Source organism: Dipodomys merriami, unplaced genomic scaffold (genome assembly GCF_024711535.1).
Source record: "Dipodomys merriami isolate MVZ:Mamm:240054 unplaced genomic scaffold, mDipMer1.0.p SCAF_1105, whole genome shotgun sequence".
Lineage (NCBI taxonomy): Eukaryota > Metazoa > Chordata > Mammalia > Rodentia > Heteromyidae > Dipodomys > Dipodomys merriami.
In genome coordinates, this window is record NW_027202389.1 from 56,906 (window position 1) to 82,800 (window position 25,895).

The 25,895-nt window shown below is 38.0% G+C and overlaps 1 long non-coding RNA gene across 14 annotated transcripts in view; it reads right to left on the reverse strand.

The window, feature by feature from the left end:
- LOC138822494 (uncharacterized) overlaps nucleotides 1–25,895 on the reverse strand; it is a 44,426-nt gene extending 18,531 nt beyond the window's left edge. For 6 of the 14 annotated variants that reach the window (XR_011370499.1, XR_011370488.1, XR_011370496.1 and 3 more), the window contains exons 1-7: nucleotides 25,722–25,895; nucleotides 9,852–10,053; nucleotides 9,453–9,592; nucleotides 9,209–9,358; nucleotides 4,590–4,672; nucleotides 3,626–3,765; nucleotides 2,536–2,639 (exon numbers count right to left, since the gene is read on the reverse strand). This is a non-coding gene — a long non-coding RNA (uncharacterized lncRNA). Of the gene's footprint in view, nucleotides 1–2,535; nucleotides 2,640–3,625; nucleotides 3,766–4,589; nucleotides 4,673–9,208; nucleotides 9,359–9,452; nucleotides 9,593–9,851; nucleotides 10,054–12,720; nucleotides 12,823–24,146; nucleotides 24,202–25,721 lie in introns of all 14 variants that reach the window. The other 8 variants (XR_011370491.1, XR_011370493.1, XR_011370489.1 and 5 more) reach the window with 8 other exon arrangements.

Genomic DNA, 25,895 nt, shown 5'->3' on the forward strand with positions numbered 1-25,895 from the left:
TACAAACAAGACCACACTAAAGCTACCAGCACAACTATGTTTATTGCAGCATTATTTACCATAGCTCAGATATGGAACCAACCCAGATGTCTCTCAGTAGATGAAAAGATCAAGAAAATGTGGTATATATAAACAATGGAATTCTATGCCTCCATCAGAAAGAATGACATTGCCCCATTTGTTAGGAAATGGAAAAACTTGGGAAAATTATATTAAGTGAAGCAAGCCAGGTACAAAGAAACATAGGTCCCATGGTTTCCCTTATTTGCAATATCTAGTATATATATGAGTCAAGCGGAAAAGGTCAGATAATGTGATGTTAGGAAAATGAACCCTTAGATATGTATTTTAATGTTTTTTTTCTTTCATGCATTTGTTTCTAATGCATTTGTAAGATTATTTCTTTGTTGCTTTGTATGTCCCTCCCCCACAGGATAACCCCTGCTTTCACTATATTTGATGTCAGTATAACTTGTGGAGGAGATGGAGAAAAACAAGTCGTTTAAGGATACAGGTGGACCTGTTGCAACAATGAGAAGTACAAGTTGTCATGTCGAAAATGAGCTTTACAACGTTGGTGTGGGGGTGGGAGGTGGGAGGATTGGGTTGGAGGGTGGGGAGGAGGCTGGGAAGGGATGTGAAGTGTAAACAAAGGAGGAGGCTGCAATGCTTGATAAGAAATGCACGAATTATCCTGCGCATGTAATTGTAACCCCTCTGTACAGTATGTTCACAAAAATAAAAAAAAAAAAAATAAAATACCATGGCAAGGGCACTGAAAACCAGTGAAATAGAAATCTCCCTTTTATTTTACTGCAAGTCTTCAGAAATACAAGAGAAGCCTCATTGGTCTAAAGACTGTAACAAGAGTATTGTTTCATTAGGAGATAATGGTGTTTTTCAGCCACTGTCTTCTTCTAATACATGGAACAGATTTTAGTAAATATTGCGCAATTGATTCTGTACAACTTAAAATTTTGAGGCATGGAGTAAAACCAGATCTTTGGAATCAAGAATCAAAAATAGAGCAGTATAACTTGGCAGAGTTAAAGAGGGAACAAGAAACAAAGGAAGTAAACAAGAACGAATAAGGGAAGGGCTAAGAAAATATTATAAGTAAAAGAATCAACACATTAAAAAACTGAAGCCTATCAAAATACATCGAAGTATCCTATTGACTTGGTCAACCCTTCTACATTTAGTTCTATCCTAGTTATTATGGCTGCTCAGTCTCTGAAAGCTCAGATCTACAATGTTTAGAATTAAGAAGTAAATTGATACAATATAAAAAATAGGAAAGTAGCACATTTTTTTTCATTTGCAACTTATTCACATCCTTCAAATTTAAAATACATAATGGGAAAATACAGTTAAATAATTACCTGGTAGAGCCAATAAAATTTGACTCAGTTTGGGGGAAAAGATTAAGGTGGTTATGGATTTAGAATTTCTTACAATGACATTATGTACAAGACATTATGTCGAAAAATGAATCTTACAACTTTGGCGGGGGTGCGAGAGCACGGGATGGGAGGGCAGGGATGGTAAGGTGGAGGCAACAATGCTTAATAAGAATTGTACTCATGGGCTGAGAAGGTGGCTTAGTGGTAGAGAGCTTGCCTTGCATGCATGAGGCCCTGGGTTTGATTACTCAGCACCACATAAACAAAAAGAATAAAGCCGGAAGTGGTGCTGTGGCTCAAGTGGTAGAGCACTAGCTGTGAGCTGAAGAGCTGAGGGACAGTGCCAGGCCCAGAGTTCAGGCCCCATGACCGGACCACCCACCCAAAAAAAAGAATTGTACTCATTACCTTGCTCATGTAATTGTAACCCCTCTGTATGGTATTTTCACAATAATAAAAACTTATTACTAGTAAGTTTTAGCAATGTTTATCTTACATCTCTAATTTTGATGATCATCAAAAGAAGTCTGACTCTTAAAAGAACTTATGTTCTTATACAAATAGAATATTTATCTGAAAAGTAAAGCTTTCCTTTAAATGCTAATTTCTTCAATTGGCTACTTCATCATGAGATTTGAAGTTTATTGTCTTTCTTCTAGAGTTGATTTTTTGTTATCAGCAGTTATAAGAATAAGTCAAATGCATGATTTCAAAAGAACATCTGGATAGTAGAACATTTGCCTAGCACAAGTGAGAGGTCCTGAGTTTGATCCTCAGTAGCCCAAGAGAAGGTGGAGGAGGAAGATGTAGGCAGAAAGGGTGTAATGGGTGTGCAGAAGGATAAAAAGGAAGAGAAAGCAGAAGTAAAGCATCATATTATTCACTGTGAAACTGGTAGAAAAGCATGACCTTATTCTGTTATTTCTGCTGACACTATAAGCAGGAGGATTCATAGATTTCTCATAAGGAACAAAAGTGCTGAGCCATACCCAGGATTGGAAAAAGCAATTGTTCCTGTTTCCATCATGTTAAATGTTTGTATGTTGGTTACCCTGAGGATAATTTCTTTCAAAATTATCTCTATTTTTCCTGCAATTAACTTCATGTCTACGTATCTATAGGTTTAACTTACCTAGGTTTTAGTTTGATGTGTTTTCTCTCTTGAGTTGAAGAGGTAACTGTGAAGAGTATGGGGCTCTGAAATGGAATTAACTTTGTCCAGAATGTTATCTTGTGCTGTCAAAATAGTTACAATAAATATTTAAAGATCTGTGATGTATCATGCATCATATAGCAAGCAGCTAATGTATTAATGACATACTTCTGGTGTACATTAATGACTGAGATTTCTGATGTACTTATTAGTAAAGTTTTTTAATCTCTCTTGTGTACTTACTTGTAAAGTTTTTTTTACTGTCTTCAAGTATAGCTACATATGCATTTGTCTGACCATATATCATTGCAAGTATGGCTAATTTCTTAGGGTTCCTCATTACATGGTCATTTTATGGTACCTCCAAATTTTTTGGTTGTCAGAGCCAAGGGTGTTTTATTTCCCGTCTAACTGCCATGAATTCCCACAATGATGAAAACTCATTGGGTGGTTAGTTGAGATCCTCAGTAATCCGTGGCTTATATTTACATTTTTCTCTTAAGAAGAATTTTTTATTAATATCAGAACTTAATATTAATATTACAATATAATATAATCATATTATAATAACATTATTAGTATTGAGGCTTTTCTTGGCCATTCCTTGAGGATTTTCCTTGGAAATCTATTGTCTTTTTCTAGGTATAATTGTGTATCCTACCCCCAAGGATTTTGAGATCCAAGGTTTCAGAGATCCAAATTTCAAGCAAATCATTCAGAACTCTGTTTATATTGCCTACTTTTATATTAATTTACAGCACTATGCCTTCAAAATACTTTATAAATTTGCCCATTCTTCTGTCCTCAAGAATTTGGACAGGCTTTTAAACAATATCTTAGAAATCTATTCTCTTGGTGCTTTATGTACTACTTCACTTACCTTATTAGGATCTGTTAACCATAATCTTCTGGTACTATTGCTCTTATCTTTTTTCTAATCTTCTCTGTGGGGTATCATGTATCCCCTGAGGTGAGACCAATTTTAGGCCATATATGGTTCCCTCATCTGTCTCATCTTTCTTCCCAGACATAAGTATTAAGAACTAACTTAGCTAGTTTTCTTGCTCACCTGAATGATTTCTCAGTACAATGTAATTCAATAGTACATCTTACAGATGAATAATCAGAGATGTGTGATCTTAGATTTCCTTTTCTTCTTTCTGTTAAGTCAAATATATGCCTTCCCAGTTCTCCAAACCTCAAAACAATCTGTATAAAAAAATAAGGCATCAAAGGTATATGATAATTGGTTATTATTTTTCATGAAGTTTTTTTTTAATGACTGGTAGACAGGACAGACAGAAATGGCTGCCTTGCTTTTGAAGTTTTTTTTTTTTTTTTAATGACTGGTAGACAGGACAGACAGAAATGGCTGCCTTGCTTTCCCTTCATCTGGTTCACCTAATTCCATTTTGGACATTTTGAGATGTGTTATCACCTCAACCTACAGCTACATTCAGAAATCACTAATCATGGAAGTTATTTTGCTACTCTTATTCTGAATGATTATTCAATTATTTTACTGAATATCAATATAAGTTATGATATGCCACTTTCAAAATAAAGAACAGAAAACAATTATCACTCATACAATGCTATTCATTCATTAATCATTTAACAAATATATTTTGAACAGTTTTGTGTGTTGGGGGACATGGGTATATCTGCTGTACTGGAGCTTGAATTCCAGGCCTGGGTGCTGTCCCTGAGCTATTTTGCTTAAAGCTAAAGCTCTACTACTTGAGCCACTTCTGACTTTTACATAAGTTAATTAGATATAAGGGTCTCACAGGCTTTCCTGCTCAGTCTGGCTTTAAATTGTAATTCTCGGATCTCAGACTCCAGAGTGGCTAGGATTGCAAGAATGAACTATTGGGCCGAGCTGAGAGCTAGAGATATAGTGTTGAGCAAAAACATTATATCTAGTCTTATAAACTGTAAGTCTTCTACAGAAAAGGGTCATTAGACAATTACCACACAAAACAAGTAAAGAATAGCATTAATTCCACAAGGTGCAAAGCAATTGTACTCACCTATTCAAGTCCACAATTGAAGGGCAAGCTGATACAAAAAGTTTTCCCAACAGACAAGGAAAGTTTACAGGAACCCAGGAAGCCTGTGAATAACAACTTCCTTTAGATAGGTAGAGTTGAATATCAGCACTTTCCTGTTTCCTCTAAAGATGCTTTTGGTCTAAACCCTTTATCTCTGAGGAGTTAGGTGAGTCACAAAGGAATGGATTGGTCTCAGAGAGCCTTGTTTCCTAGTAGTGATCAAGAACCCTGAGTATCCCATGTTATAACCTCAGGTGAGGGATGTCTTTTTTATACTGTCCTGGAGCAGCTGGAGGTCTATAGACATAATGAGATAAGACAATATTCAGTAAGCTAGAAGACATTTATCTGCACTTGCTGTTAGCAAGGAAGCTTCTCCCCATAGTTTTCAAAGGTCTAGCCTCTCTAGAGTAGGTTCAGTTTTGGACAAGTGGGTGGAAGAGCCATGAAACCGGAGAATCAGCAGGAATTTTGCCAAAAAGAAATTGCCCATTCACTTTAGGGTGAAAAATGTATTTTAGTAAGACTTAGAAGAGTGTGGCTTCTCATCAGTGGCACAAGCTCAGCAGCATCATGGGACAAGCCACTGATACATGCTGCACTGCAGGAACTCCAAAACATGACAAGAAATGTTACAAATGCTATCATACATCATATCTTTTTTGTAATGTGTACAGAAAAGCTATATGCATATATAGAACCAGTAAGTAGTCTCTCTTGGGGCCAAGTATCAGAATGGGGTTTGCCACATTGACCCCAAGATGGGATGCATCATAATTGCATGGGGTATGGCATGGTAGGGTATGTCTGTAATCTAGGCTATTAAAAAATTAGAGGCAGAAAGAATTACTTGAGCCCAGGAACATAAGCCTAGCCAAATATAACATAAGCCAGACAAACAGCAAACAAAAAAGCATTAGTAGCTCCCCAACTGGCAGGGTAAAGAGGCTTCATGGAGGCAGTACAGGTACCAGTCCTTGTCTTTAATTGTTCCAGTCCAGGGACCACACATGAGAGTAATGAAGCCTTTCGATCTGTGAAGATTTGGCCTGAATTATCACAGCATGTAGCACCTAAAATGCATGACCAGTAATAAAACTGCACCATTATATACATCTAATCCAGATAAGCTTTCAGAGAGCAAAAATATTTTTAAAAATACAGAAAAGAAATTCAAATAAACACATGCTCCACTTTTGTATTCTTATTTATTATCTCAGTAGCAAGTTCATAAATAGATGAGGGAGCCATCTGGGGTAGAAATGATAAAGGAATGAAATAGAAGGAAAAAGTTGTTTTTTCTGACTACATTGCCTTATATTTTGTAACGAAAGATCTTCTCAGTCTATGTACTCTCTCAGAAGTTCGTATACAGAACCTTCTATAGAGGAGAAAGAAGATCAACTGACTTGTCTGGATGGGATCCTTACAGATCCCATTTCTCCTAAGCTGGTGGGTCTTAGGATTCTTGCACTGCATATGGAAAAGTCAGACCCATAAAAATACATACTTATATCTATTTTTTTCCAAAAACTTCCATGTATTTATTACTCAGTTCATTCTTAGAGCAAAGTAAAAGAAAAAGGGAAATCAGACTTTTAATTTAAACTACAAATATTTCTGGGTAGTATTAAATATTTCAGTCTGAATTATGTAGAGCATAAATATTTATGAATTATCTTGATTCTTCTCCAATGTAGGAGTTGTGCATAACTTTGTTATGAGCTTTGTATTTTTTTTCTAAAACCATTGGAAAATGGGCCATGTTTGCTTTTGTTTCTTGAATGACTACACTCACTTCATCCTGACAGTCTTTGTAAAAAGACCTGGTAAACAGCCCTTTTAAATATATACATCATGTTGAACGCATAGAAAAACATATCTATTGAAAGTTAAAAATCCATTGTTGTTCTATGTTAAGCAAATCAAACAAATTTGTCACACAATACCCAGTCTTTATAAATTGGTTCTAAATTGATACACTAAAAAAAATCTAGTGATTTTTCATTGTTTATATGGTGAATTTGTCTAAGTTGTCAAATCCCTTTGATTTCTTTTAATTTTATGTCCAAGACTGGAACTCTAAATCAGTATATTCTGCTTTCGCTCATTGGCTCTACCAACTAATCCAAGCTTCCAACCTCAATTTAATCCCCTTTAAAATAAGAATAACTGATTTAGGAGTTACTCTTTTGCTTACTTCTGTTTTTTTCTATAATGTTAAATAATTTTTGATGCAGTTAAATCATATTTCCATTGTTAAAAATGTTTTAGGATGTTGTTCCATTACATAATCCCTGTACTTGGTTTTCTAGAATGATTCTTAAATAACTCTAGTCATTTTAGTTGGACAGAAAGCTCTACAAACTGAGATTTTAACATATATCAAGTATGACTCTATAATCCACAAATCAAACTAATAGATTGAAAGCCAATAAGAGTCAAATTGTAGGTTACTGTCTAAGAACTTGGAAAAATCACCAGGATTGTTATGATGTTGAAAAGATTACGTTACTGCATTGTTGGTGGGATTGTAAACTTGTTCAACCACTTTGGCAAGTAGTATGGAGGTTCCTCAAAAGACTCCACATAGAGCTCCCCTATGACCCAGCAATCTCACTTTTGGGCATTTAACCAAATGTTTACAAACAAGACCACACTAAAGCTACCAGCACAACTATGTTTATTGCAGCATTATTTACTATAGCTAAGATATGGAACCAACCCAGATGCACCACAGTAGATGAATGGATCAAGAAAATGTGGTATATATACACAATGGAATTCTATGCCTCCAGCAGAAAGAACAACATTGCCCCATTTGTTAGGAAATGGAAAAACTTGGAAAAAAATTATATTATGTGAAGTAAGCCAGGCCCAAAGAAACATAGGTCCCATGGTATCCCTTATTTGCAATACCTAGTATATGTCTGAGTCACGCAGAAAAGGTCGATTAAGGTGATGTTAGGGAAATGAACCCTAAGATATGTATTCAAATGTTTTTTTTCTTTCATGCGATTGTTTCTAACACATTTATAAGATTATTTCTTTGTTGCTTTGTATGTCCCCCTCCCCCATAGTATAACCCCTGCTTTCACTGTATTTGATGTCGGTATAATTTGTGGAGGGAAAGGATAAAAACAAATCATTTAAATAGGGATACAGGTGGACCCATTGCAACAGTGAGATGTACAAGTAATTATGTCGAAAAGGAACTTTACAACTTTGGTGCAGGGGGGTAGCAGGGAGCATTGGGTGGGGGATGGGGGGAGGATGGGAAGGGATGGGAAGGGGAAACAAAGGAGGAGGCTACAATACTTGATAAGAAATGTACTCATTGTCTTGCCCATGTAATTGTATCCCCTCTGTACAGTATTTTCACAGTAAAAAGAAAAGATTAGATGATAAAAATGTATTTCAAGTTGTTTAGCATGATTTGTCTAGGCACCAGAGTTCTGTGAGGGGGAAAAAAGGAAATCTATGTTGAAGTTCACATAGATATATAAAAAGTGCTTCAAGTTTATTAGGCATAAAGCCAATAGGCCCCAAAATAAAGTTTAATTATAAAGCCAAGCTGGATATGAAAAACAATGAGGTAAAGTAGAAAATTCTTGAAGGAAATTAATATATAACTGAAATGGCTTCTGGAGCTTTTAAAAAATTATAACTGGCAGACTAAACTAGAAATCAATCATCTTATAAATATGTTAGAAACAATAGCAAGAAAGAAAAACAATTTAAGTCCTTATCTTGAGGTAAATGCTTGATAAGAAATGTACTCATTACCATGCTCATGTAATTGTAACCCCTCTGGTATGGTATTTTCACAGTAAAAACAAAACTTATTAATAAAAAATCAATCAATTGCCTTTAAATCAAACATTGGTTATTCTTCATCAGAAGTTCTTAAAACATGACTGGTGCATATTGTAGAAGGCATGAAATTTTTGTTTTGCTGTTTTCTGGCCCTTCTATACCATTAGGGATACTGTATTATTCTTTGTGTAATCACCTCAAATCCAGATTACTTTAGAATTATTCAACTTGGAAGTTCCTTTGCTATACTCATATCCTGACACACTCTTTAACTATTCTATACTGAGTATTGATATAGTGAAAAATATTCCAGTGTTAAAATAATAAAACAAATAAGCTACCACTAAATGAGAGCTATTCATTCACAATTCAATTAACAAATTATTTTAGGCAGTTTTATATACATAGCCTCTGCTAAGGGCTAAAGAAACAATGATGACCAAGACAAAGGTTATTTCTAGTCTTGTGAGCTGTAAAGTTTTGTATGGAAAAGAGACACTATGCTGGTAGCTCATGCCTATGGTCCTAGCTACTCAAAGCCTCATGTGGTAGAGAACTAGACATCACACACACACACACACACACACACACACACACACACACACACACACACACACACACACACACACACACACAACAACCTCAGGGACACTTTTCCAATCCTTAGTTCAAGCCCCAATAATGGTACTAAAGAAAGAAAGAAATAAGAGGCACAAAAAAATATCACACAACCCACATGACTGACATTGTTACACAGCAAGGAAGGAAAAGAAGGTACTCACCTATTCAGATCCACAGTCTAAGAACAAGTTGGTGAAAAAGTGTTCCCAGAAGACCAAACAGGAGACCCAAGAAACTTCCCAATAGCAACCTCTTATGGGTAGGCACAGTTAAGTATCACATCTTCCTTCTTGCTCTGAAGAATGCTATGACTAATTACAGAAAACCTAATGGGTTAGGTGATTCACAAAGGAATAGAATGTTCACAGATACCTTCTATAGTTTTCCAGTAGTGTTATCAAGTACCTTGAATAGGTCTGGGAAGTTGACTCAGTGGTAGAGTGTTTGCCTTGCATGCATGAGTCCCTGGTTTCATCTCATCAGCACCACATAAGCAGAAAAAAGCTGGAAGTGGTGCTGTGGCTCAAGCCACTCAAGCTGAAGAGCTGAAGGACAACACCCAGGCCCAGAGTTCAGGCCCCACAACCAACAACAAATAAAAAAGAAACGTCAGTAGTCCAATGTAATACCTTCAGATCAGAAATATCTTTTTCAGTTATCCTCAACACTGAACAACTCTACAGCCAGGGAATGTGTGGAGGCTGAGCAGGCAGTATTTGAAGGAGGAAGGACCATGCCTCCTGCATCTTTTACAGCAATTATATTCAAAACATAATAAAACTTCAGTAACAAAAAAAGAAATACCTTTTCTCATGATACTTGCATAGCTGGAGGACAGCTACACAAAATCCAACACAAAACATAAGTAAGAAATCCTTTCCTTGTTGTGCTTCACTATCCAGGCTTCTCTAAGGTGAACTCAGTTTTGCCTATTCCCCAGTCGATAGAGAAGCCATGAGTCAGGAGCAAGGGCACGACTTTTGCCAGAAAAAGGACTGCCAGTTTCCTTTAAGGAGAGAGGACAAAATAGGTCAGAGGAAAAGTGTGTTAAGAAATAATGTGAAGTCCCATGGTTTCCCTTATTTGCAATATATAATATATATATGAGTCAAGCAGAAAAGATCAGATAAAGTGATGTTAGGAAAATGAACCCTTAGATATGTATTTTAATGTTTTTTTTCTTTCATGCATGTGTTTCTAACGCATTTATAATATTATTTCCTTGTTGCTTTGTATGTCCCTCCCCCACAGTATAACCCCTGCTTTCACTATATTTGATGTCAGTATAACTTGTGAAGGAGATGGGGAAAAACAAGTCGTTTAAGGATACAGGTGGACCTGTTGCAACAATGAGAAGTACAAATTGTCATGTCGAAAATGAGCTTTACAATGTCGGTGCAGGGGTGGGGGGAGGGGAGGGGAAGAATTGGGAATGGGGGGAGGGGGAGGCTGGGAAGGGATGTGAAGGGTAAACAAAGGAGGAGGCTGCAATGCTTGGTAAGAAATGTGCGCATTATCCTGCCCATGTAATTGTAACCCCTCTGTATAGTATGTTCACAAATAAAATTAAATTAAATTAAAAAAAAAAGAAATAAGGTGAAGACTGGTTTCTCATCAGTGGAATGTGTTTACAGCCATGAAGTACAACCCTGTATAAATGCTGTACTATGGAGGAACCAATAGACAGCTGTCTATTTGCCTATGTGCAAATGGGGATTGGCTACAATGAACATAAGATCATATTATAGAATGATTAAAAAGAATTCTTTTATTAATTTTTTTTTGTCAGTCGTGGGGCTTGAACTCTGGGCCTGGGCGCTGTCCCTCAGCTCTTCAGCTCAAGGCGAGCACTCTACCACTTGAGCTACAGAGCCACTTCTGGTTTTCTGGTGGTTTATTGGAGATAGGAGTCTCACGGTCCCTCTTGCCCGGGCTGGCTTTGAACCGCGATCCTCAGATCTCAGCCTCCTGAGTAGCTAGGATTACAGGTCTGAGCCACCAGCACCCGGCTATTAATAAGTTTTTTTTTGTGAAAATACTGTACAGAGGGGTTACAATTACATGAGCAAGGTAAAGGTAATGAGTATGTTTCTTATCAAGCATTGTTGCCTCCTCCTTTGTTTCCCCTTACCATCCTTGCCCTCCTACTCCCCTGCCTCACCCCACTCTACACCCCCTTCCACTAATGCCCCACACAAACATGCCAAAGGGAACCAGGCACCAGTAGCTCAAACTTGTAATCTTAGCTACTTAGGAGACTGAAATCTAAGGATCAACATTCTAAACCAGCCCAGTCTGTAAGAACCTGATCTCCAATTAACCACCAAATGGCTGGATGTAGAGCTGTGATTCAAGTGGTAGAGCACTAGTCCTGACCAAAATAGTTGAGGGACAGTGCCCAAGGTCTGAGATTAATCTCTAAGACCAACATACCCACACACACACACACACACACACACACACACACACACACACACACACACACACACACACACACACACACACAAACACATAAACACACACACACACACACACCAAAAAACTGGATTGAGCCTAACATGGTAGGGGTGTTCCTATAGTCCCAGGTGCACAAAAAGCTGAGAAACTAGAAATAATTGAGACCTTGTACTAAAATGAACAGCAAACAAAAGGCATTAGTTGTTCCCCACCTCAGCTGGAGGGCCCCTATGGTAATAGTTTAGATAAAAGAATGATCTCTGTCTAGTTCAGCACAGATACTACACAGTGAGTAAATAAGTCTTTAGATGATTACACATAGGGCTTTCAGTCATCACAGTGTGTATCAGCCAGCATTAGTGATCCAGAACCTCAAACGCTCCATTATGTACATCTATGCTGACAAAGCTTTCAGATGATGTAGCCCAGAAAATATCTGATAGCCATTGTCTAGAAACTCACTAAAGTATTAAATAATACCTGTCTTGAATTTCTGATTCATAAAATTATGAGCAAATAGTTGTTTTAAACTGCTAGGATTTGGGTAATTTGTTACATGGCAGAAGCCAGGTGAAGGGAAGTGATAGGGTAGAGAGGAAGGTTAACCAAGAGTTAAGTCCTAAAAGATAGTTAAGTCTTCATGTTAGCTGAGAGATGTGGTTCATTATACTACTTCACTACTTCTGTTAATACCTTAATTTTGGCTTTGTAAAACACACTGACATAACCATATTATATACAGCATATTACAATATAGTACAAAATTATAATCACCCCATTTTGTTTATAATCAAAACTATTATCAGCCTATATTAGAATGTTGCAAATTCTACCAACATTTCACAGATTTTTTCAAGTAAAAGATTTTAAAAAGGGGGATTGTCCCCCAACAAAAAATCTTCAAAGAAACAACTGTCCAATAAATAAGTGGGCTAAAGATTTAAAGAGAGATGTTAAGGGAAGATGGCGGAGGAGAAGCTGGAATCTGAACAAGCTCTCGCATAGAAAGGAGTTTTAGAGTTCCAGTGAACAGTCCTAAGCCAGAGAATCACACCAAGTGTGTCATCACAGGACAGAGAGTTAGACAAGAGAGGGGAAACCAAGGAAACGCAGCAGCTGCCGCTCCGGCGGCGGGGCCGCGGCACCAAGGAAACGCAGCAGCTGCCGCTCCGGCGGCGGCGCCGCGGCGGCGGCGACCACCGCCGCGGAGACATACCTGAGACACAGAGAGTCGGGGACGAAGGAGCCAGACGCAGCGGACGAGCAGATTCTACTCAACACCAACAAGAACCGACAAGGAGCGAACATCTTCATCCTGCTGTTTGCAGACCAGAGACGACCCAGGATCCAAGACTCGGCGTGAGTACAAGCCCGACATCCTCACTCCTCAGGGAGCAGAGGAGGGAAGGCCACCCCTCCCCCCCCAGCACCGGTGATCTGCATCTTGGATACCGACAAAGTTCGGAGGAGCTGCTAGCTCCACCTCAGGCCTTGGAATAAAATGAGTCATTTAGCAGGTCACAAGAACTTAACGGCGAAGTGACCTGCCAGACTCAGCTCCATCCAGGGAAAAGTCACCCAGCTCAGGCTCCAGCCATCGGAGTGCCTTGCTTCACTGGGTAACCAGAGCCAGAGGCTGCCCCTCCCTCTAGCAGCCTCGACAATCAATTGAAAAACAGAAACCCTGAGAATGGCTCCAGGCTGGGCGCTGTGAGCTTTATCACAAAATAGCCCCAGGGAAAAGCTACTGTATATTGAAAGGCCTCAACTCTACCCAGAACCTAGCCTCATCACCACATCCCCCTCTTTTGTGACTCTCAAAGCAGACCACCCTCCCAGAAAACTAACCTGGGAGGGGGATCTCAAAATCTTGGGTAAAGCAGAGCATTTTTCTGCCTCTTCCAACCAACCGACTTAAGAAACCAATCAAGCCACAGGACCTCAAGCTGACCAGAGACTCCAACAAGAGACTGGTTGCAGACAAAAGGGAGATACAGGATTCTTCCCACTCCTCCCCCCCCAAAAAAAAAAATCAAAAGACTTTTTTTTCTTTTTCTTTTTCTTTTTTTTTTCTTTTTCTTTCTTTTTTCTTTTTTTCTTCTTCTTCTTCTTTTCTTTTTTTTTTTGCTTGTTTTTTGTTTTTTGTTACCATATATATATATATATATATATATAAATTTTTTTCCCTTCTAAAACTTTTATTAATCTTTAATCTTTGCCTCTTCTGAAAAAATAATTGTTTTCCAGTAACCTTTTTTTTTTTCTCATCTTATAATTTTTATTTTAGGAATACGTGAATAAGAGTTTTCCTTTCTTTTCTTGTCTTCTTTCTCTTTTTCTTTCTTTCTTAATTATCTTTTTGTTTTTTATCTAGCTCTACTGAACTTCTGATATATTCTTCTCCCGTTCCCATCCTTAAAGCTTTTCACAACTCCTCTATGTCCCTCCCCTTCTCTGAACATATTCACATTCCTCTCTAAATAGACGGTCTTTTAACCTCTATAATAACATTAATTTTTACATTTCTATTCTTTTTCTAGTCTCTCTTTATTCCCCTTTCCGTCTCTTCTTTTTCTCTCTCTCTCTACTTGCATCCTACCCAACTCATTTCCTGCACTGTGATTAGGACATAGTTAACTCTCCCTGTGCCTCCCCACACCAATCTATTCCTATTTTTTACCCACATCTCTCCCTAATCCTAATAATTTCTGGTTTTCCAAATTCTTTTCTGCGGTTCGAAGTCCTTTAACATATAGTCGTTTGATGTTGAATAGATGTATCTGTTGAACTAGATTGTATCTGTAGACTATTGACTGTACAAATGCAAACTTTGGTTGATGGTTGCCTTAAGATAGTGTTCTAGCACAAAACTGGTGCAATCTTTATCTCAAATGGGCCGAGTAAGCCGGAAAAACACAAGAAAAATGGCAAATTCGGGTATCTCAATTCCCAACCTTGATAATCAGGGATTAGAACAGATAAAGAATAATCCAGAGGAGAGTTCCCAAATAGCTCTACAAACACTAAGAGCAAACATGATAAATGAGAAGTTTGACAATGTACAAAGGACTCTGTATGAGCGTGATAGGGAGAGAGAGGAGGCATCCCAGAAGATTATACAGGAATATCATAAGCGTGAGGAAGCTTCTCAAAAACTGATACAGGATTTGCGTGAACAACTTGAGAATACTCAAAGAGAAAGGGAGGAATGGCGTGAGCAGGCAGAGAACACTCAAAGAGAACTGCAGGAATCCCACAGAAGGGAGGAAACTAATCAAAGAGTAATTCACGAATTAAGAGACCAGGTAGAGAATACACAAAGATCACTAAAGACATTCATGGAATCCATTAACAAAGAGCTGAAGGAAGTCAGGGAGACCACAAAGGGAATGCTGAATGGAACCCAACAGAAGGAATGGGAGTCCAAAGAAACCATAACCAATCAACTAAGTGATTTGAGAACAAACACTGAACACCAAATTAAGGAAGTAAAGAAATTCATACAAGACCTAAAACAGAGCTTCAACAAAGAACTTGAAGCCATCAAAGCTGACCAATTAGAAGGAAAAGAGATAAAAAACAAAGTAGAGAGTCTTGACAACAGGTTAGACCATGCACAAGATCGAATCTCAGGGATTGAAGACAGCCTAGATATTATAGAGAAAGAACATACAACCATCCAAGACAAGTCCAAGAAATATGATAGGTCTATCCAACACCTGGAAGACACCATCAGGAGGCCCAATCTAAGGATAATGGGTGTAGAGGAGCACCTAGAAACAGAAGTTAATGGTCTAGGAAATTTGTTTAACAGGATCCTAGCAGAGAACTTCCCAAACATACAAAAAGAGAGGCCTATTCAGATACAAGAAGCTTTTAGAACCCCAAATAGACCAGACCAGAATAGGACATCCCACCGTCACATTATAATCCACACAGGATCAACCCAGACCAAGGAAAAGATCCTTAAAGCTGTCAAGGAGAAAAGGTTAATCACCTATAAAGGGAAACGAATTAGAATTACCTCAGATTTCTCAGCAGAGACAATCAAAGCAAGAAGAGCCTGGAATGACGTATGCCATGCCCTAAAAACAAACAACTATCAACCAAGAATACTGTACCCAGCTAAACTCTCCTTCATAACTGAAGGCCAAATAAAAACCTTCCATAGCAAAGAAAAATTGAAACAATACATCTCCACCAAACCAGCCCTGCAAAAGATTCTTAAAGATGTCCTACACATAGAAAACCAACAAGAACGCAACAAAGGCCAAGAAACTGCACCCAAACTGAGAATCCAAGAACCTTAGGAAGAACCCAGATTTCACAGCCCCCAAGAAGGTGGATAACATGGCAGGAACTCCCAAATACCTCTCAGTCCTATCTCTTCACGTTAACGGACTGAACTCTCCAATTAAGCGACATAGACTGTCTAGTTGGATTAAAAAACAAGACCCTTCTATCTGCTGCCTGCAGGAGTCACATCTTGCCCGTAAAAACAAACACATTTTCAAGGTTAAAGGCTGGAACAAAATCTACCAAGCAAACGGCCCTCATAAACAGGCGGGAGTTGCAATCCTAATATCAGATAAAATAGACTTCAAATTAAAATTCGTGAGAAGAGATAAAGAAGGTCGCTACATACTAATTAAAGGATCTCTCCTTCAGGAGGATATTACAATTCTAAATATCTATTCGCCAAACAATGGAGCACCCAAATTTATCAAAGAAACACTACTTTCCCTCAAATCCAATATAGATCCAAAGACATTAATTGTTGGGGATTTTAACACACCACTCTCCCCACTAGATAGATCAACTCGGCAAAAACTCAACAGAGAAACCGCAGATCTAAACAGCTGCATAGATCAACTAGACTTAACAGACATTTACCGAACATTTCACCCAGCAGCATCAGAATACACGTTCTTCTCAGCAGCACATGGAACGTTTTCTAAAATAGATCACATTTTAGGCCACAAAGCAAACTTGTCTAAATTCAGAAACATTGAAGTTATACCTTGCATTCTCTCTGACCACAAGGGAATAAAATTAGAACTCAACACCAAAAGCCACCAAAGAAAGTCCGGTATCACATGGAGGCTGATCAACACACAGCTGAATCATGAGTGGGTCATGGAAGAGATTAGAAAGGAAATTCAAATGTTCATGCTATTCAACAAAAATGAACACACAAATTACCAGCTCCTCTGGGACACAGCAAAGGCAGTACTCAGAGGCAAGTTTATAGCTCTGAGCTCCTACATCAACAAATTGGAGAGATCGGAAACTAACAATTTAATGACACATCTAAACCTCCTTGAAAAAGAGCAGCAAGATAAACCCCAATCCAGTAGACGGAAAGAAATAATCAAAATTAAATCAGAATTAAATGAATTAGAATCCAAAAAAACTATAGAAAGAATCAACAAAACAAAGAGTTGGTTCTTCGAAAAACTTAACAAAATTGATAGACCCTTAGCAAACCTTATCAGAAAAAGGAGAGAACACACCCAAATTAATAAACTCAGAGATGAGAATGGAAACATCACCACGGAAACAACCAAGATTCAGAACATTATAAGGGAATACTTCTCAAAACTTTATGCTAATAAGTTTGAGAACTTGACAGAAATGGACCTTTTCCTAGCAAATATTGACATGCCAAAACTAAACCAAGATGAGTTAAACCAGCTTAACAGGCCCATATCAAGCATTGAAATAGAAACAGCAATAAGAGACCTCCCAGCTAAGAAAAGTCCAGGACCAGATGGTTTTACAGCGGAATTTTACAAGGCCTTCAAAGCAGAGCTCACACCAATACTCCTCCAACTCTTCAATGAAATTGAAAGAGAAAGCTCACTACCGAACACATTCTATGAAGCCATCATAACCCTCATCCCAAAACCAGGCAGGGACTCATCAAAGAAAGAGAACTATAGATCCATTTCTTTGATGAACATTGATGCAAAACTTCTCAACAAAATTTTGGCCAATCGACTTCAACAATTCATCCAAAAAATCATACACCATGATCAAACAGGATTCATTTCAGGGATGCAAAGCTGGTTCAATATATGCAAATCAATTAATATTATTCATCACATCAACAGGAGCAAGAATAAGAACCACATGGTTATCTCAATAGATGCAGAAAAAGCATTTGACAAGATCCAACACCCCTTTATGATGAAGGTTCTGGAAAAATTAGGAATCCATGGAACATTCCTCAATACAATAAAGGCTGTATATGACAAACCTACAGCCAGCATTATACTCAATGGTGAAAAACTAAAGCCATTTCCTCTTAACTCAGGAACAAGACAAGGATGCCCACTCTCTCCACTTCTCTTCAATCTAGTATTAGAATGCCTAGCTACAGCAATAAGACAAGATGCAGACATAAAGGGGATCCAAATAGGGAAAGAAGAAATAAAACTCTCCCTCTTTGCATATGACATGATCTTGTATTTAAAGAATCCCATAGACTCCACTCCCAAATTACTCAAGCTGATTCAAAACTTTGGCAAAGTAGCAGGTTATAAAATTAACCCCCCAAAATCAATGGCTTTTCTATATGCCAACAATGAGAAAAGTGTGGCTGAAATTAGGAAAGCAACTCCATTTGTAATAGCCCCACAAAAAATAAAATACCTAGGAATTAACTTAACCAAAGAAGTGAAGGACCTCTATGATGAAAACTTTAAAATCTTGAAAAAGGAAATCAACACAGAACTTAAAAAATGGCAAAACCTCCCATGCTCCTGGATTGGCAAGATTAACATCGTGAAAATGGCAATACTTCCCAAGGCTATCTACAAATTCAATGCGATACCTATCAAAATTACACCCTCATTCTTCAAGGAAATAGAGGAGGCAATCCAAAAATTCATATGGAACAATAAAAGACCCCGAATAGCAAAAACGCTCCTCAACGGAAAGAACACTGCTGGAGGAATATCAATACCAAATTTCAAACTCTACTATAAAGCCATAGTAATCAAAACAGCTTGGTATTGGCATAAGAACAGACCTCAGGACCAATGGAATAGAATTGAAAACCCAGAAATGAACCTACAGACCTATAGCCATCTAATCTTCGATAAGGAAGCTAAAACAATAGAATGGAAGAAAGACAGCCTCTTCAGTAAATGGTGCTGGCAAAATTGGTTAACTACATGTAGAAAACTAAAGCTAGATCCTTATATATCACCCTGCACCAGAATCAACTCCAAATGGATCAAAGACCTTGAACTCAAAGCAGACACTCTGAAAACATTACAGGATGGAATAGGAGAAACCTTAGGTCTCCTTGGCTCAGGCCGAAATTTTCTGAATAGAGACCCGGAAGCACAACAAATCAAAGAAAGATTGGACAAATGGGATTGTATACGGTTGCAGAGCTTCTGCAGGGCAAATGACATAGCTAGCAAGATCAATAGAAAGCCCACCGTTTGGGAGAAGATCTTTACTAGCCATACAACGGACAAGGGTCTCATATCTAAAATATACTTGGAACTCAAAAAATTAAACCACCCAACAACAAATCCTCAAAGAAACAACTGCCCAATAAATAAGTGGGCGAAAGACTTAAAGAGAAGCTTCTCTGAAGAAGAAACAAGGATGGCCAATAGACACATGAAGAAATGTTCAACATCCCTAGCCATAAAAGAAATGCAAATCAAAACAACATTGAGATATCACCTCACTCCAGTTAGAACAGCAAAAATCAAGAACTCTAACAACAACAGATGCTGGAGGGGATGTGGACAGAAAGGAACCTTACTTCATTGTTGGTGGGAATGTAAACTTGTTCAACCACTTTGGAAAGCAGTATGGAGGTTCCTCAAAAGACTTCACATAGATCTCCCCTATGATCCAGCAATCCCACTTTTGGGCATTTACCCAAATGTTTACAAACAAGACCACACTAAAGCTACCAGCACAACTATGTTTATTGCAGCATTATTTACCATAGCTAAGTTATGGAACCAACCCAGATGCCCCTCAGTAGATGAATGGATCAAGAAAATGTGGTATATATACACAATGGAATTTTTCTATGCCTCCATCAGAAAGAATGACATTTCCCCATTTGTTAGGAAATTGAAAGGTTTGGAAAAAATTATATTAAGTGAAGTAAGCCAGGCCCAAAAAAGCATAGGTCCCATGGTTTCCCTTATTTGCAATATCTAGTATAGGTATGAGTCAAGCGGAAAAGGTCAGATAATGTGATGTTAGGAAAATGAACCCTTAAATATGTATTTTAATGTTTTCGTTTCTTTCATGCATGTGTTTCTAACGCATTTATAAGATTATTTCTTTGTTGCTTTGTATGTCCCTCCCCCACAGTGTAACCCCCGCTTTCACTATATTTGATGTCAGTATAACATGTGGAGGAGATGGGGACAAACAAGTCGTTTAAGGATTCAGGTGGACCTGTTGCAACAATGAGAAGTACAAAATGTCATGTCAAAACCAGCTTTACAATGTCGGTGTGGGGGGGAGGGGGGTATAATTGGGTGGGGGGAGGGGGGTATAATTGGGTGGGGGGAGGGGGGAGGCGGGGAAGGGAGGTGAAGGGTAAACAAAGGAGGAGGCTGCAATGCTTGGTAAGAAATGTATGCATTATCCTGCCCATGTAATTGTAGCCCCTCTGTACAGTATGTTCTCAAATAAAATAAAATAAAAATAAAAATAAAAAGAGAAGAAACAGGAACTAAGTGACATAGGGTTGACTGTATTGGTTTATAGAATATGCAAAGTGAGAACTTCACATAAACAGAGGAAAGAGTTTCCATCCAGATATATCTTTGTCAGCTGGAGACTTGACAGGTTAAGATAAACTTAACAGATCAATGTCTCTTCATCCTAATTGGAACTGAAAAAAAACCCAGTAATAAATGTTTACCTATCTACCAGGTCAGCACAGGCTACACACAGGAACTCAGAGTCGCCTATATCATAAAACAGTGAAAAAGCTATTTACTACAGTTTGGGGAGGTCCTTTATCAATTTTATGCTATTCTAGTAATGGCTTAATCTTTTAGCTTTGCATAAAAGATTTAAAACTGCCTTTTGAATGACCATCTATTTCACAAAGATTCCAGAGTTTAAACTTTTCACCTCTGGCTGCACAGAATGAATCAGTAGTACCTGAAATTTACTAACCACTTATAAACTAGGTATATGGAATGAAAGGGTACAGAATGTAATGCAACACAGGCAGGTTTCAGCAGCTCAGCGTGACATTTAGCCAGTGATACAAATTAAACAGCTAGGTGACATGGAAAGACCTAAACGAATCTAGCAAGGTGCTTATTCTTAAACCAAACAGAAGGAAGTTTGTCAGGTGAACGAACACAGCAACACTGTTATTTCAGAGGTCAGAAGGCTTGCTGTCCAAGCACCAGCTATGTCTGTACTTTCTAACATGCTTAATGCATGATACACACCACTATGTGCACAAGTACACACACTTACACACACACACATTGAAAAACCAGTTGCTTTCATTCTAGTAATTTTTATCTTTAGATGTTCTCTCACTTATTCAGAGTATTCTGAACTGTAAGAGACTTGAAAGCTACTATATTATCTAACAGAAGAAAGAAGAAAACTAAATTCCCATATCTTGGTTCTTTCACTATATTCTCAGAAGGGGATTTCGATATATATAAACATAAACTGCAGACTGTGAGTGTCCTGTAAATGTACAAGTCATTTTTACTTTCTTTCTTTTTTTTTTGGTCGGTCGTGGGGCTTGAACTCTGGGCCTGGGCATTGTCCCTCAGCTCTTCAGCTCAAGGATAGCACTCTACCACTTGAGCTACAGCACCACTTCCATATATATACATACATATACATATACATGTATACATATACAACATATGCATGTATATACATGTTATATATTATGTATGTATATCTACATATATGTTGCATGTGTTATATACATGTATATATGTTATACATACATGGATATATGTTATATACATATATACATGCATGCATAAACGTGTGTATATGTGCATACATACATAAACATGTGTGTATATACACATATATACATGTATACACACATATATACATATACATATATTCATACATCTATATCTTCTCCTGAAGTTGCTTTTTAATCAAAAAAAATGTTTAGACTTCAATTTTGTTAATTTTTTTGAAGAACCAACTCTTTGTTTTGTTGATTCTTTCTATAGTTTTTTTGGATTCTAATTCATTTAATTCTAATTTAATTTTAATTATTTCTTTCTGTCTACTGGATTGGGGATTATCTTGCTGCTCTTTTTCAAGGAGGTTCAGATGTCTCATTAAATTGTTGGTTTCAGATCTCTCCAATTTGTTGATGTAGGAACTCAGAGCTATAAACTTGCCTCTGAGTACTGCCTTTCCTGTGTCCCAGAAGAGCTGGTAATTTGTGTGCTCATTTTTGTTGAATAGCATTAACCTGTGAATTTCCTTTCTAATCTCTTCCATGACCCACTCATGATTCAGCAGTGTGTTGTTCAACATCCATGTGTTACCGGACTTTCTTTGGTGGCTTTTGGTGTTGAGTTCTAATTTTATTCCCTTGTGGTCTGAGAGAATGCAAGGAATAACTTCAATGTTTCTGAATTTAGACAAGTTTGCTTTGTAGCCTAAAATGTGGTCTATTTTAGAAAACGTTCCATGTGCTGCTGAGAAAAACGTGTATTCTGATGCGGTTGGGTGAAATATTTGTTAGATGTCTGTTAAATCTAGTTGATCTATGCAGTTGTTTAGATCTGTGGTTTCTCTGTTGAGTGTTTGCCAAGTTGATCTATCTAGTGAGGAGAGTGGTGTGTTAAAATCCCCAACAATTAATGTCTTTGGATCTATGTGGGATTTGAGGGAAAGTAGTGTTTCTTGGATAAATTTGGGTGCTCCGTTGTTTGGCATATAGATATTTAAAATTGTAATATCCTCCTGAAGGAGAGATCCCTTAATTAGTATGTGGCAACCTTCTTTATCTCTTCTCACAAATTTTAATTTTAAGTCTATTTTATCTGATATTAGGATTGCAACTCCCGCCTGTTTATGGGGGCCGTTTGCTTGGTAGATTTTTCTCCAGCCTTTAACATTGAAAATGTGTTTGTTTTTATGGGCAAGATGTGACTCCTGAAGGCAGCAGATAGAAGGATCTTGTTTTTTAATCCAACTAGACAGTCTATGTCACTTAATTGGATCGTTAAGTCCGTTAATGTTGATAGATAGGACTGAGAGGTATTTGGGAGTTCCTGCCATGTTATCCACCTTCTTGGGGGCTGCAAAAACTGGGTTCTTCCTATGGTTCTTGGATTCTCAGTTTGGGTGCAATGTCTTGGCCTTTTTTGTGGTCTTGCTGGTTTTCTCCTCACTCCAGTTAAAATGGCAAAAATCAAGAACTCTAACAACAACAGATGCTAGAGGGGATGTGGACAGAAGCGAACCATACTGCATTGTTGGTGGGAGTGTAAGCTTGTTCAACCACTTTGAAAAGCAGTATGGAGGTTCCTCAAAAGACTTCACATAGAGCTCCCCTATGACCCAGCAATCCCACATTTGGGCATTTACCCAAATGCTCACAAACAAGACCACACTAAAGCTACCAGCACAACTATGTTTATTGCAACATTATTTACCATAGCTAAGATATGGAACCAACCCAGATGCCCCTCAGCAGAGGAATGGATCAAGAAAATGTGGTATATATACACAATGGAATTCTATGCCTCCATCGGAAAGAATGGCATTGCCCCATTTGTTAGGAAATGGAAAGACTTGGAAAAAACTTATATTAAGTGAAGTAAGCCAAGCCCAAAAAAACATAGGTCCCATGGTTTCCCTTATTTGTAATATCTAGTATATGTATGAGTGAAGCAGAAAAGGTCAGATAATATGATGTGAGGAAAATGAACCCTTAGATATGTATTTTAATGTTTTTTTCTTTCATCCATTTGTTTCTAATGCATATATAAGATTATTTCTTTGTTGCTTTGTATGTCCCTCCCCCACAGTATAAACCCTGCTTTCACTGTATTTGATGTCGGTATAGTTTGTGGAGGGGAAGGGGAAAAACAAGTTGTTTAAATAAGGATACAGGTGGACCTGTTGCAACAATGAGAAGTACAAGTCGTCATGTAGAAAACGAACTTTACAACTTGGGGGGGGGGAGAATTGGGGGGAGAGAGAGGATGGGTATGGATGGGAAAGGTAAACAAAGGAGGAGGCTACAATGATTGATAAGAAATGTACTCACTATCTTACCCATGTAATTGTAACCCCTCTGTACAGTATTTTCACAATAAAAAAATTAAAAAAAAATTTGGACTTCAAAGATTGCAGAGGCGCACCTAGGAGCTAACTGAGATATCATGAAGAAACCAGTTTTAGTGTTCCAGTGAAAAATCCAAGGCTCAGAGTCACCCAAGTGAGCCATCATAGTACAGAGAGTTTGGCCAGAGAGGAAAATTTCAGGCAGCCTGTTTAAGGAGGCAGATTTGAGCATACACCAGTGACCGAGGTGGCAGTGGCTGTGGCTGCCAACATAACAGTAGACCGAGCCTGAGGAAAAGGTGACAGAAACAGAGTGCAAGCAGCTTCTATTCACTACCAGTCTGAATTTACCAGGAGCAAAAATCTTCATCCTGCTGACCACAGATGGATGCAGATCACAGATAGCCTGAAAAACCAAGGGAAGGTAAGTACCCAAAAAGGCATTCCCATTCCTTCTCACAAAACAGAGTTTGGAAGGTAGCTCTTCCCCTATCATCCCAGAAGAATGTCATCTTTCATATTGGCAAAGACGGAGCCAGGGCAGCCAGTAGATACCTCAGGCCTTAGAATTAGACACTGCTGAGCCATTCAACAGTGCAAAGCAACCCAACCACTGGCACTCAGCTCCATACTGGGGAAAGTTGACCTTTCCAGATGGGGGAAGGACCATCCAAGGCAGGGCAACTTTCTTCACAGAGTAAACAGAGCCAGAGGTGGCCCCACCCTCTGCGGCATGGCAGCAGCAGCTCTCCATGCTGCAGGATGTTAAAAATAAATAAATTCAAAACTGGAGAGTAAGAGAAAAGTCCAGGACTAGATGCATTCACAGCTGAATTCTACAAGGCCTTTGAAGCAGAACTCAATTGATACTACTCCAACTCTTCAATGCAAATGAAAGTTCACTACTAATCTCATTCTAGGAAGCCTGCACAACCCTCATCCTCAAAACAGACAGGGAATCATCAAAGAAACAGAACTCAAGACCCATTTCTCAGATGACCATTAATGCAAAACTACAAAATCCTGGCCAATCAACTTCAACAATTCATCAAAAAAATCATACACTATGATCAAACAGGATTCATTCCATGGATGCAAAGTTGGTTCAATATACACAAAACAATAAATGTAATACATCACATCAACAGGAGCAAGGATAAGAATTACATAGTAATCTCAATAGATGCAGAAAAAAGATTTGACAAGATCCAACACCACTTTATTAAGAAAGCTCTGCAGAAACTAGGAATCCATGGAATGAACATTCCTCAATATAAGAAAAGCTGTGTATGACAAACTTACATTATAACTTATACTATAACTAGTATTATACTTAATGGCAAAAGTAAAGCCATTTCCTCAAATTTCAGGAAGGAGACAGATTGTCCACTCTCTCCATTCCTCTTCAGTATAATATTAGAATACCTAGCTAGAACAATAAAACAAGATGCAAACTTTAAGGGGATCTAAATAGAAAAACTCTTCCTCTTAGTAGATGACATGATCTTGTATTTAAATAATCCCCTAGACTCCACCCTCAAGTTATTCGAGCTGATCTGAAACTTTGGCAAAATGGAAAGGTATATAAATTAACCCTCAAAATTCCGTGGCTTTTCTGTATGCCAACAATGAGAGTAACCCTATATCCTCAAATAGTTATACTTTCTTTCTGTTAAAGCAATCAAACTCCTCTCATTGCTCTTTTGGAAACATGTATATATTTCCGTAGTCAGTCTACCATGAACACTACAAGTTACTTCTACTGAATTATAACTCTCTACATACGGAGCAATATTTTTCCATCTCTCCATTCCCATTCCTAACTTCTATTTCTTATAAAATCACTGTTCTATTCTCAATTTCTGAACATTTAAGTCCTACCACGAGTGAGATTATGCAGCATTTGCTTTTTTGTTCTTGCCTTACCTCACTTAACATGATTTCCAAAGGTCACAGTAATGTCAGCATCAAAGGCCAACACTGTTCCAACCACAATAGAAAACAGTTCTATTCGACGTTCTAAGTAGGTGAGTGACTAGTGTCCCTCCATAGAAAACAGTCACAGCTTCTGGTTCTAAACCTTTGAAAGGCAACTGTAGC